The sequence below is a fragment of the Pongo pygmaeus genome, chromosome 6 (assembly GCF_028885625.2).
Source record: "Pongo pygmaeus isolate AG05252 chromosome 6, NHGRI_mPonPyg2-v2.0_pri, whole genome shotgun sequence".
Classification (NCBI taxonomy): Eukaryota; Metazoa; Chordata; class Mammalia; order Primates; family Hominidae; genus Pongo; species Pongo pygmaeus.
In genome coordinates, this window is record NC_072379.2 from 128,751,664 (window position 1) to 128,765,297 (window position 13,634).

A 13,634-nucleotide genomic window follows, 5' to 3' on the forward strand; every position below is an offset into this window, starting at 1 on the left:
TCACTCAGGCTGGAGTGCAGTGGTGCGATCTTGGCTCACTGCAGCCTCCACCTCACGGGTTCAAGCGATTCTCCTGCCTCAGCCTCCCAAGTAGCTGGGACTACAGGTGCCCACCACCACACCCAGCAAATTTTTTTGTATTTTTAGTAGAGACGGGGTTTCACCATGTTAGCCAGGATCGTCTCGATCTCCTGACCTCGTGATCCACCCACCTCGGCCTACCAAAGTGCTGGGATTACAGGCGTGAGCCACCGTGCCTGGCCACTACCAGACATTTTCTAATGACATATTTCAGTGATTTGACCAGATTAAAATCAGAACTCCTTTAAGTTTTTTGGACAGTTATTCTCTGGCGTAGTTCTAGCACTCGTTAAAGGGGATGGGGAGGATCGTACAACAGGAATAAATGTCCAGCTAAAATGCTTACCCTTCTCTGTCCTGCATCTTTTAGCAGAAGGGAATTAGGTAATTTATAATTCTGGAGAAGGAATCCAAACCACACTTAGTTAATGTAAAACTATTATTATATATCTTAAAAAATAAAAAGTACAGATTACAGTAGAAAAATATGCCTTGCTCTTGCTTGTTCCACTCCAATACTCAACTGCTCTAGAATAACAAATCTCATGACCCATAGGCTAATAGGCAGCGAAAATAAATAACATTGTGCTAAGTCATGCTGAAAAACTGGTTATTTCAGCCTCTGTGTCCAGTCCCAGGAAGGGGTCTATACAGAGTTGTACACACTTCTGAGTAACTTCTGACATTGGGGTCAATATGTAAATAAATGAGGCCAAGCTTCACCTATTTTTCCATCTGTGTTCCCTTTATTTGAGAGGATATTAATGGTCAAATTTGTGGGTAGATGAAATACTTTGGGCCAATCACCAGAAATTTCACCTGTCAGAATTATCTTGACAAAATGAGAGGTTAGACAAATGACTTGTGAATCAAGGTAAATCCACCCTACGGTAAACGGGTGCAGATCACCAAAGGCCAAAACAGCAGCTACATCCCAGGGATAAAATGAGCCTAGATTAAGGTGGTTCAGACAGCTGTGGCTGATGCAATTTCATTATAAGCTTATGAATTCCTGTGAGAAAATAGTTAAGTGAATACATTAAGTCATTCTGATTGTCTATCTTCAGAACAACTGCCCACATAAAGTAGACTATTCGCAACCAAACTGATTAATTCTATTTTTTGAGTAGGTATAATTGTTTAAAATATTCTTATTAAAGACTGAATCTCATCTTCCCTTGCAGTTATCTCAGACTATAAATTATTTAAGGGTAATAACTTGGATCTCTGTTCCTAGCACACAGGGTGACCAGAGTTGGGGTGTTCCAATTGAGTAAGGGCGGGGGATGCTGCCAGCTCCACTAGTGACAGACATTGGCCAGCTGTGTGCAGGAGTCCACAATCTGATAGATTTTCATCTTACCTCAGACAGCCAGGCCCCGCCTGAGGCAGCCTGTGCCTGGGTAGAAATCTCTTCAGAAAGCTGAGCCTTTCCTACTCAGGAGAGATGGACCTGGGCCGGTCTCTTCTTGGGTGAGGAACCAGGCAAGGAGCTCACTCTCAATGCCCTGTGTCATGGGAACTTCTGAACTGATCCTGTGTGTGTTCAGGAGATCTAAACTCAACAAGGGGTCCTCTTTTCTGTTTCTTCCTTTCTCTCTGATAATATGGAGTCTGAGGAATGGGCTAGATGGATAAGAAAAGTTCATTTATAACTAAGAAAAAGTGAAGTGTTATCCTTCAATAGCATAACCCTTCTACCAACCTAGTGGATTTCCAAAACCTCTGGCCTACTTTCCTATGGTTTCATTTTTGGGAGACTAACTTCTGTTTTGTTTTCATAGTTTATCTTTCGATTGCTTGGTCATTCACATAACCACACTGTTGGGATCAGGCAGTACTTATTTTCATGGTCAGAGACAATACAGTACAGAATACATTGGACTTGAACTCACAAGACCCAACTACAATTCTCTACCACTCTTAGAGTTGTAGTTCAAAGATCAGGCTCCAAAAGATAAATGTTTGAGGTGACAGATACCCCAATTACCCTGTTTTGATCATTACGTATTGCATATATGTACCAAAATAGCACATGTACCCCAAAAATGTGTGTAACTAATGTAACAATACATTTCTTAAAAAGGACCAGGCTCCAGTCAGAATGCCTAAATGCTGCTGTGTGAGCCTCTGGGGCAATCTACTTCATCTCTTTGCCTTTCTGTTCCCTTATTCCTAAAACTAGGTTAAATAATGGTATCTACACATCATTAATCGTGAAGATTAAATGAGTTAATATATGTAAAGCATTTGAACAGTAACTGGCATACAGTAAGCATGCAGTAATGTTAGAATTAGCTTAATAAGTTTAATGAACAAGTAATTTCATCTGACTGTCCTCATCCTAAAACTGATTAATATTTACCCTATGTGTCCATCTCTTAATGCTCTTACAAGTGTCAAGAACATGAGAGGATATTATGATTTAGAGATATGTTTCCCATAACTCTGTCACACTAGAAATGGAAAATACAATTATAATTTTTATTTTTAATATTTATTATTTGTGTGACACAGCCCCAGGAGGTCCTGAGAACATGTGCCCCATATTTATTATTAAGAAGACCATCCTTTCTTGATGTGCAAGCAAAAATTAGATTAAAAAAAAAAAAAAATCCTGACTGCATTTGGTATAGTTAAAAAACAAGCACACACACACTAAACTGGAAGCCAGAAGATGGACTCTGCAACTAGTGAGTAGTCATACATCTCAGCCTCATTTTTTTCCATCCTTAAAATCAGGCAAATTGGATGTCATAATCTCTAAACTTCCACCTAACAACACAGTTTTCACCAACACCAGGAATATAAGCAAATCTCAAACCGTGAACAGGTTTCTAAAAAGAACTAAAACATTGCTTTTGTTGTTTTCAAAAGAATTTCAGTTTAAAGAAAAAGGAAGCCAAAAATACTTGTTTTCATTATGACACCAAATCCTAAAGGGAAAGAAATAGATTTAATGCCAAAAAGATGTCTGAATAACCAGCTCAAAAGCTAGAGGTCACCCAATACAGAGCAGGAACTAACCTAGGCAGCAAGTGTGATGGAAGTTTTAAATAGCAAATGAAAAGATTACATAATAATGAGCTGTCAAAGGCAGAATTAAAACTGGCATAAGTCAACTTCAGGAAAGAAATGGACAAGTCCTCTGATAGTAACAAGCACATGCAAAAGCAGGGTTATCCTTAGAGGTGGCAGCCTGGGGAATGGGGTGGGAAAGCTAATGTACTATTTTTACTCTGGCTAATAGCAAGATGAAGGTAAATGAATTTAGACATTACAGCCTGCTCACAGCAGGTTTCACATTAAAAGGGCCCATTTGACCACTGGCTTCTCTCACTGAGAACCTCAGCACCTGGCTTGGCCCCCAAGTTGCTCTCTGCCCCAACTCCTGTCATTTTTGGTGACAATACAAACCATACTCCTGACACCCAGGTCTCTCTTTTTTTTTTTTTTTTTTTTTTTTGGAGACAGAGTTTCATTCTTGTTGCCCAGGCTGGAGTGCAATGGCGCTATCTCAGCTCACTGCAACCTCTGCCTCCTGGGTTCAAGCGATTCTCCTGCCTCAGTCTCCCAAGTAGCTGGGATTACAGGCATGCGCCACCATGCCCAGCTAATTTTGTATTTTTAGTATAGAGACGGGGTTTCTCTATGTTGGTCAGGCTGCTCTTGAACTCCTAACCTCAGGTGATCTGCCTGCCTCGGCCTCCCAAAGTGCTGGGATTACAGACGTGAGCCACCGTGCCCGGCTTGTTGCTTAAGCTTCTCCAGTGACCTTTCTTCTATTCCATTCCACTTCATGCTCCCCAGGACATACCCTGACCTTTATCATTCCCTCCACAATCACAAATTCAGACATCTCCTATCCTACCAATCCCCTGTCCTTGCCAAAAGCTTCCCACCCCAGGAATCATTAATTCTTTCACCTGTTAACTGTAATCCAAAGATTCTCCCATTTTCTTCCCAACTACCAGCCCTCTTACCTTCACTGGCTTCTTACTCAGCTTAAGATTTAAGAGCCATCACCATCCTCACTCTCAAGCAATCCTCTGCAAATCCCGTCCTCTCCCCTCCAAAATGCCCATCTAGCAAATTTACCACAGGAAGCATCATTCACATTTGCTCAACTTGGACTTGAGGGTACCAGTAGGTAGGCATTCATTCACTCACACGAATATTCTTCTGCAGAAAAGGGCACTGTATCAGGCCCTGAGTAGTGAGTATTTGGGAGGACAGGGATGGTGGTAGTAAAACAGACCCAGGGGCTGCCTTCATGGAGTTCACATCTACTGACCTGGCAGGGGGGAGAGACATAAGTAAACAAATATATACCAGTTTATCTAAACATGCTCAACAGCCTTTCTTGGACTCAGCATCACCTACAATCTTCCCTTCCCCTTTCTCTAGTGGGTCGCTCCCCCAGTCTCCCATGACTGTTAACATTTTACCACAATCCTGCAAATCTACTTTCTTTCTCTCCCTTTGTTCCCCTAACCCTCTCCTCTAGTTCTTTCACTAAATAGCCTTGTCCCTTTTCTTTGAGAAGATGAAAGCCAATTGGCAGGATCCCTCATTTTCCATAAAAATTTCTAAACTCCTCCCTGCACACACACTCTTTCTCCCTGCCTCAACAGCTTGCACAAATGTTCCCCTCTTCTGAAACACCAGGCCTCTGGGTTCTGATCCTGCTCCCTCCTTCCTTCTCAATGGTGGTGCCCCTGCAATTCTCTTCCCAACTCCAGCATCACCAAGCTGTCCCTTTTCTAAACATCTCTCTACAATAAGCACTTTAAAATCCTTCAGAATCTTCCATTTAAAAATTAAAAACAGGCCAGCCATGGTGGCTCACACCTGCTGTCCCAGCACATTGGGAGGCCAAGGTGGGTAGATCGCTTGAGTATAGGAGTTCAAGACCAGCCTGAGCAACATGGTGAAACCCATGGCTACAAAAAATGCAAAAAAATTAGCCAAGTGTGGTGGCCCATGCCTGGAGTCCAGGAGGTCCAAGCTGCAGTGAGCCAAGATTATGCCACTGCAGTCCAGCTTGGATGATTTCCTTAATGGAGCCACATTTCTTCAGAGCGGTGTATGTCTAGAACAAAGTTTCTTGACCTTGGCAGCCTTGTCGAAGTCACCAGCATCTCCAGTTACAAAAGCTTTTATAACTGTGCTTCTATCCCGTCACTGTCTCTTGCCCCACAGCAGTAGAATGATCATTAAAAAACAAAATCAGACCTTTCACTCCCCTGCTGAAAAGTATGTAATCTTTCTATTACATTTAAAATGAAAGTCGAGCCTTTAGCCTGGCCTACAAAGTGGTCTGTGAACTCGACCGTGCCTGCCACTTGGCCCCTGTGTCACACACCTCACATTTTACCCGGTTTTCCAGGCTGGGGCCTTTGGACTCAAATTTCTTCTGCCTGGAAAGCTCTTACCCCTGATTTTGGAGGATCAGGGCTGGCTTTTTTTTTTTTTTTTTTTTTTAATCTTTTTAAGTCTCAGCTTAAATTTACTTTGTCAGACCCTTCCTGAATATCTGATCCAAGGTACCTATTCTATCCATTAATTCTCTGCATAAAGCTATCAGAAGTTTTAAATTTTGCTTTATCTTCGTACTCCAAAAGAACATAAAGTATTAAGAGAGCAATTTGTTCACTTCTGTTATCTACAGCACCCAGAATAACGCCCAGCTCGCAGTAGGTATCTAATAACTTTGTGAAACTGATTGGAAGAAATGATGTAGGCCACAGCCAAAGCCTCAGCTGCCAGACATAATTTTAAAAAAATGTATCCTGAAAAATGTCATTTTCAGAACACCAGTAAAAGAGCTTTTAACAATGGCTTATATTCTCATGGCATTATCTCTATTTATTTTTTTACGAAACCTTCCTTACTTACTAGAACCTTGTTTCTCTCTACTGGAATTCAAAAGATACTTATCATTGGCCGGGCACATTGACTCACGCCTGTAATCCCAGCACTTTGGGAGGCCAAGGCAGGCAGATCACCTGAGGTCAGGAGTTCCACACCAGCCTGGGCAACATGGTGAAACCCCATCTCTCCTACAATACAAAAATTAGCTGGGCGTGTTGGCGCATGCCTGTAATCCCAGCTACTCGGAAGACTGAGGCAGGAGAATCACTTGAACCCGGGGGGCAGAGGCTGCAGTAAGCTGAGATTGTGCCATTGCACTCCAGCCTGCGCAACAGAACAAGACTCTGTATCAAAAAAAAAAAGAAAAGAAAATAAGATATAGATCACTACAGAGTAGCCATTATGTAACTGTTTGGGACAGGACTAAATTCATAACCACGGTTACTAGAGAAGTACATAGGTGATCTTAATGGAATTTTGCCCCCCAGCCCCAAAATTCATTTTATTTGAGACAGAGTCTCACTCTTGTCGCCCAGGCTGGAGTGTAGCGGCGCCATCTCAGCTCACTGCAACCTTTGTCTCCTGGGTTCAAGTAATTCTCCTTCCTCAGTCTCTCGAGTAGCTGGGATTACAGGTACGCGCCACCATGCCTGGCTAATTTTTATATATATATTTTTTAGTAGACACAGGGTTTCACCATGTTGGCGAGGCTGGTCTTGAACTCCTGGCCTCAAGTGATCCTCCTGCCTCGGCCTCCCAACGTGCTGGTATTACAGGCGTGAGTCATCGTGCCCAGTACCAGAATTCATTTTATTTGTGGAAATACAGTGGTACAAGTAGGCCTTTGTTAAATGACTAACCTGAAACCTCTTGTGAATGACAAACTCCTCTCTACTCCAAATACTGGCCCATCCCTGCTTAAATACTGCTCAATGAAGTTACTCATGCTAGTTCTTGAGGGAGTAACTCTAGAATGATTCCATCTAGGAAGACATAAGATAAAATGGTAAGTATTCTAAGTTCTACAGTTAGTTTAGTCATGCCATATTATAAACCTCCACTCCAAAAATAGTGTGAGGTCATTTCTGGCCAGAGTGAAATAAAAAATGTATAATGCCAGAACAGTCTATTATTCTGACAATGAAAAAGATTAATGCAGTTCCTTTATCACTTGCATGAGTAAAAATATATATATATATTGGCTGGGCGCGGTGGCTCACGCCTGTAATCTCAGCACTGTGGGAGGCCAAGGTGGGTGGATCACCTGAGGTCAGGCATTTAAGACCAGCCTGGCCAACATGGCGAAACCCCGTCTCTACTAAAAAATACAAAAATTAGCAGGGCATGATGGAGCATGCCTGTAATCCCAGCTACTCAGGAGGCTGAGGCAGGAGAATTGCTTGAACCCGGGAGGCGGAGGTTGCAGTTAGCTGCAACGGTGCCATTGCACTCTGGCCTGGGTGACAGAGCAAGACTCCATATCAAAAAAAAAGAATTATGGCACACTGGTTATCAGAGTATATGTCAGACTGGGAGATTTAAGAGGAACTCTGACAGGCTGTCTAGTCTAGTGGAACAGGGCAACCTAAACCATCCTGATAGTTTGATCCAATTTTAAAGGCCATTAATTTAGCTCAGAGTATTTTTTTTTTTTTTGAGACAAGAGTCTTGCTCTGTTGCCCAGGCTGGAGTGCTGTGGCGCGATCTTGGCTCACTGCAAGCTCCGCCTCCCGGGTTCACTCCATTCTCCTGCCTTAGCCTCCCAAGTAGCTGGGAATACAGGTGCCCGCCACCATGCCTGGCTAATTTTTTGTATTTTTTAGTAGAGACAGCATTTCACTGTGTTAGCCAGGATGGTCTCAATCTCCTGACCTCGTGATCCACCTGCCTCAGCCTCCCAAAGTGCTGGGATCACAGGCGTGAGCCACCACGCCCAGCCAGCTCAGAGTATTTTAACTATTGTATTGCCCATGACTTTTTCATTTTGTCTCCATTTACTCAAATGGGTTTGGCAAGTTCTTGCTTCATGCCACTGACATCAAATTCTTTTTTTTTTTTTTAATTTCTTGAGAGCAATTTCACTCTGTCACCCAGGCTGGAGTGCAGTGACACTATCTCAGCACACTGCAACCTCTGCCTCCTGGGCTCAAGTGATTCTCCCACCTCAGCCGCCCAAGTAGCTGGAACTAAAGGTATACACCACCATGCCCAGCTAATTTTTGTATTTTTTTTTTTTTTTTTAGAGATGAGGTTTCTCCATATTGCTCAGGCTGGTCTCAAACCCCTTATCTCCAGTGATGTGCCTGCTTCGGCCTCCCCAAAGTGCTGGGATTACAGCATAAGCCACTGCGCCCGGCCTCACATCAAGTTCTATGGCAGCATGAACTTGCTGGTTTTGTACCTGACCATTCTACCAACATTCAGCAAACCATTCAGCAGTCCCTCCAGAATCCTGTTCTCAACCATTTCTCTTACCTTCCCAGCTTTGGTATCATCAAATTGCAACCCAGACGCAATGCATACAGCCTGCTCCTAGTAGAGGGTCCTCCTCACTGAAAATACGTAGATATAGGTCGGTAGCATTTCACAAATTGGTTTTTAAACTTGTTACCTATACCTTAAAACACAGTTTTCTATTTTTTAAGAAGTATAAATGATGACAGGGTTCCTAGGCTGCTCTTAAAGTTATTTACAAAAGATTCTAAAATATTCTATAGTTCTATCTGAAATTAGGATACAATTCTGTTAATAGTAGCCAATAATCATTTAAATGTAAGATAAAATGATGTCTTAATTTTATCTGGAATGCTAGTGTTTAAGTAAAGAAGATATGATATGAAGGAGAATATAATAGATCCAGAAGAGAACTTCTGGATGTTGCAAGATCTTTAGTGGCTATAAGCCCTGAATTTAATTTTTTTTATATATATAATTTTTTTTTTTTTTTTGAGATGGAGTCTCGCTCTGTTGCCCAGGCTGGAGTGCAGTGGCGCGATCTTGGCTCACTGCAGGCTACGCCTCCTAGGTTCACACCATTCTCCTGCCTCAGCCTCCTGAGCAGCTGGGACTACAGGTGCCCGCCACCACGCCCGGCTAATTTTTTGTATTTTTAGTAGAGACAGGGTTTCACCATGTTAGCCAGGATGTCTCAATCTCCTGATGTCGGATCCACCCGCCTCGGCCTCCCAAAGTGTTGGGATTACAAGCGTGAGCTACCACGCCTGGCCCTGTATCTTTTATTAGAAGACTTTTATATTTTTTTCCCTTGGCTTAGGCTTATCAAAAGTATCCCTATTATGATTATTAGCTCTAAAGAGGGGCATTTTTCAGTTCATATGAAGAGAAAAATGGAACAACGGAAGGGGGAAGTGGAAGAGTCAGGCAGAAAAGAAAAAGGTGAGAAGTACTTGAGGTAACCACCCAAGAGAAGAGAAAAAGGGGGAAGAAAGAAGTGAAGAAAGTTGCACGTAAAGACAGTATCTGAGATGGACTAAACTCTAAACTCTAAGCAGAAAACAAAGGAAGGAAAACAGTGTGTGCACTTACACACACACATAATTAAAATTTAAAGGAAAAAAGAAGGGAGGCTGCTGGGAAACACGTGGGTTAGGCAGGTCCTAAGCAAGCTACCATGGGGAATTCTGGCCAAGCCTGATGGCTTTCTAGAGCAAAAGACAGCAAAGTGTAGACTCAGACAATGATGCAGACAGGACAGTCAAAAGACATACATTTGCAATATTTTTTAAAATATTTACTTTTATAATAAAAGCAAACATTGTAGACTATTTGGAAATTACAAAAAAGTATGTTTTTCGTCTCCTTTAACTGAACAGCTAAGGATAACATCAATAGTCTGGCATTCAAATGTGAAATGTATGGGAAAAAATTAGAGTTGTATTATATAAAAAACATTTTCCTGTGTCTCCCCCTTCAAAGAGGTGTTAAAACATGAGTAATGGGTAAAACATTTTATCCACTAAGATGTACTATCACTTAGCTACTTTATCACCGACTGGGTCATTTAGGTTGCTTCTGACTTTTAAGTATTATAACACTAAAATTTACGTATTCTTTTGACAGTGCACATTTCTAAATATTTCTTTAGATAATTTTTAACTTTTTAAATAAAATTATTCGAAGGATATAAAATATTCACCAAGCAATACATAGTGGTAGACTGGTTATAGCATAATACCTTTGCCAACAGTGTTTTATCTGCCAGTTTGACAAATCATATACTGTACTTTCATTTTAATCTGCATATTCTTTTGGATTAGACATAAAACCATTTTGTATCCTCTGCTTTTTTTTTTTTTATTAAAAATTACTCTATATTACCCTCTTCTATGAGATCATTCATCTTTATTTCACCCACACTGTAACTGCAAGTCTGTTTGGTGAAAGCTTTCACTTAACAGCTGAGCACAAGTATCAAAGGCTAAAAACTGTGAACCTCAAGAAGTGTGAGCTATGGCAGTCTCTGCAGCAATTTCTTTGCATAGAACAAAATCTTCATGAACTGGGGATTACTTGAGATTCTGAATGAGTATCTCTAAAGTCCGCATGTACACCTCAACAACTCTGAAGCTTTTGTGAAGACAATCTTTCTTGTAGAAACTTATTTCTTCCTTACGCTCTCTCTTCTAAATTGAGGTGCTGACTCACACCTATCCTAAAAAACAATGGAACCATGCCATTAAGTACACGTAGTATTTTATTTACATTCTTCTTCTCTCCTAACCAGTAAAGATCTTCTATAGCCTTCGTCATGTCCAGCAGGGTGCCAGGTACCCCGAGTTTTAATACACTGGTCATATCAAACATGCAGAATCTGTTTAATTCTAGTATCTCATTTTCTAGCAGAGGAAACAATGGTTCAGCTCAGTATCTCTCTCATGGTCAAGGAGAACCAGGGCCAGAACTTCTCTACCCAGATAACCAGTCCACTACCAATCACACTCTCCTAACTCCTACACAGTAACACCCAGCAGTATTGCTAAGCACTCTAGGAACTAATGTTTCTGAATGAAAAATATGAAAGTCTGAATTTTCAAGTAAATCAGAAAAAGATTCAAATATGATTCATCTCAAAGCAGTCTCTCTGGAAAATTATGCAAATATTCAGCGATGTTATAGTTGATTAAAGGAGTTTTATAATTACTCTTTCAAAGTGCCTAGAGGGCCGGTTTTATACCCCAATTGATATTACTCGTTTTTCCATTCATCTTATTCTTTGGGCTTAAATGACTGTTAGCCATTTCAAAAATTCATATCCAGCTTCAAAGCATCAAGATTTGCCATCATTTATGATACTGAAACAGAAGTAAAATTCCAAAAAAAGAGCTCAAAGTGTTTGAAACAATAATGGCATCGTAAGAGTAGGTTCATAACCTCTCAAGATGTCTACCTATATTCCTTTTCTTTCCAAAAAGTAGCTATGCCATTATTTAGAATACCCACTCATTCATAGATGCAAATTGTTTTAAAGGGACATCTCATGCAATCATGTAACTACTGACAGCCCTCTAAAACTATATTTGGAGAGTGTCCCAAAGATAAGCATATCACATTATACTGAACATATATATTTAAATATTCAGAGAAATGTCTTAAAAAGCATATTCCAGAATGTAAATAATGACACCCTTTAAGGGATAAGATTATGAGACATTTTGATTTTTCTTTACTTTGGCTTACAGATTTTCTTACATTGCTCTAATGGATATGGGTCATTTATACAATTAAAATATACATCCATACACAAACACACAAAATAGAACAAAGTACATAGACATTGCAAAATTCCAAGATCCAAGCATTAAAGATGTTTGATCTAAATTTGCACAGCTGATTGTTTAAAAGCTCAAAATTTGGCTCAGGAAGAATACTACACCTACACAGATATAACAGGGGCAATATTTAAAAAGAACGTTGAGATTGGGTTGATCTTACCTCCTCGCGCTTCTGTATAATTTTACAACTATCTATACAACTCAAAAAGGAATCCTTGCCTTTTCTAAGTGAGCCACAACCTTTCTGAATGCTTAAAGCACATCTCAACAGTAATTACATTGTTGACGACCTGAAAATGGGTCACCCTGCACAACTGATTGAAACTCTCTTATGCAACCTTCCTCTAGAGGAAACAAGAACAGCTTGTACAAATATTTCAGCTAAATCTACTTCCCTAAGAGAAGATGATACATATTTGTAGGCATTATCAAGTCCTGAAAGCACACAAAAAGGCAAAAGAAACAATTATGAAGAAGTTAAATTAGCTTAGTCATTTGTCCCAACCAAATTTCATATTGCATCATTAATTTAAGAAAGCATGGAGGCTTTTTGTGTCATTAGTTAATAAATAAGCAATGCCTAAAGTTTAGACACTATTACCTAGAAAGTTATGATGAGATAATCATATTATCTAGAAAAATACATTAAGGTCTGAGAAATAACATTTCTACAGGATATGAAATTGCATTTTTATAAGTTCACTCTTAGTTTCAACAAACTCTATTGTTTCCTTTTTGACTAGGAATGTGGGGTTAACAAAACTAGACTTAGTATGCCAGTTTTTAGCCTTTAGGTAAATAGGTATTTATGAAATGTATCTGAATGAACTTGCATGGACTTCTATAAAGGCTTTAAAGTCATATCACTAACCAACATAAGAGTTTTAAATGGCTGAGTACACAGAAACACCCTAAAGTTAGAAGATGAATAAACTGGGGACAGGGAACCACAACACAACAGAAAAGCCCTCTCAAAAGGAGAGGGTGTACAGGCGTATACATTTCTACACCTATACAGGTGCTAAGTCAGATGTGCTCAGGGGCTGTCTCAAAGGCTCAACACCTCCACAGCTCCAGTCCCACTTTACCATTCACAACGCTGAAACTTAGAGGCCTCTATAAGCAAGAAAGAAATTTCTGATTCGACTGGTTAGGAGTGGGGGTATAGTGGGGAGTGGTCTAGACTCCAGGAGATCGGGCATTACTTCTTAAGACAGCCCACAGCAGCCAGGCGCAGTGTCTCATGCCTGTAATCCCAGCACTTCAGGAGGCCGAGGCGGGCGGATCACAAGGTCAGGAGATCGAGACCATCCTGGCTAACACAGTGGAACCCCGTCTCCACTAAAAATACAAAAAATTAGCCGGGCATGGTGGCAGGCACCTGTAGTCCCAGCTACTCGGGAGGCTGAGGCAGAAGAATGGCGTGAACCCGGGAAGCGGACCTTGCAGTGAGCCGAGATTGTGCCACTGCACTCCAGCCTGGGAAACACAGCGAGACTCCGTCTCAAAAAAAAAAAAAAAAAAAAAAAAAAAAAGACAGCCCACAGCAGTAGCAAAATGTTTGAACTCTGGCAATTCTGAACATGAGGCTTAGTCTGTCAGAGAATGCTCAATACATTACAATTTTGTTGTTCTTACTTAAAATTGTTCAATATTTTATAATATTTTAGACATGTATAAAATGAAGCAAAAAAAAAAAAGTTGGCTTAAATTAACTAAATTACTACCATTCTACAGTCTCCAAATATTTAAAGGTGTCCACCTTCAATCAGATAGATCTGTCACTGAGTGCCTTAATAGGGGTGACAGGTAAATAACATCACCCATTAAGGTAAAAGGAGATGAAGGTGAGGAGAAAGTACCTCTTTGTACAACCCCACTGAGGTT

At 40.6% G+C, this 13,634-nt stretch overlaps 1 protein-coding gene across 2 annotated transcripts in view; it reads right to left on the bottom strand.

The window, feature by feature from the left end:
- UBE2H (ubiquitin conjugating enzyme E2 H) overlaps positions 1-13,634 on the bottom strand; it is a 120,934-nt gene that overhangs the window by 33,774 nt on the left and 73,526 nt on the right. The window lies entirely within an intron of this gene.